This window comes from Salvelinus fontinalis, chromosome 36 (genome assembly GCF_029448725.1).
Source record: "Salvelinus fontinalis isolate EN_2023a chromosome 36, ASM2944872v1, whole genome shotgun sequence".
NCBI classification, from domain to species: Eukaryota; Metazoa; Chordata; class Actinopteri; order Salmoniformes; family Salmonidae; genus Salvelinus; species Salvelinus fontinalis.
The window spans coordinates 30,496,704-30,497,063 of NC_074700.1; positions in this window are offsets into that span (position 1 = coordinate 30,496,704).

A 360-nucleotide genomic window follows, 5' to 3' on the forward strand; every position below is an offset into this window, starting at 1 on the left:
CCTACACTATATACGTGTTTTAGCATGGGAACAGTCCTCTCTATCCCCTACACTATATACGTGTTTTAGCATGGGAACAGTCCTCTCTATCCCCTACACTATATACGTGTTTTAGCATGGGAACAGTCCTCTCTATCCCCTACACTATATACGTGTTTTAGCATGGGAACAGTCCTCTCTATCCCCTACACTATATACGTGTTTTAGCATGGGAACAGTCCTCTCTATCCCCTACACTATATACGTGTTTTAGCATGGGAACAGTCCTCTCTATCCCCTACACTATATACGTGTTTTAGCATGGGAACAGTCCTCTCTATCCCCTACACTATATACGTGTTTTAGCATGGGAACAGTCCT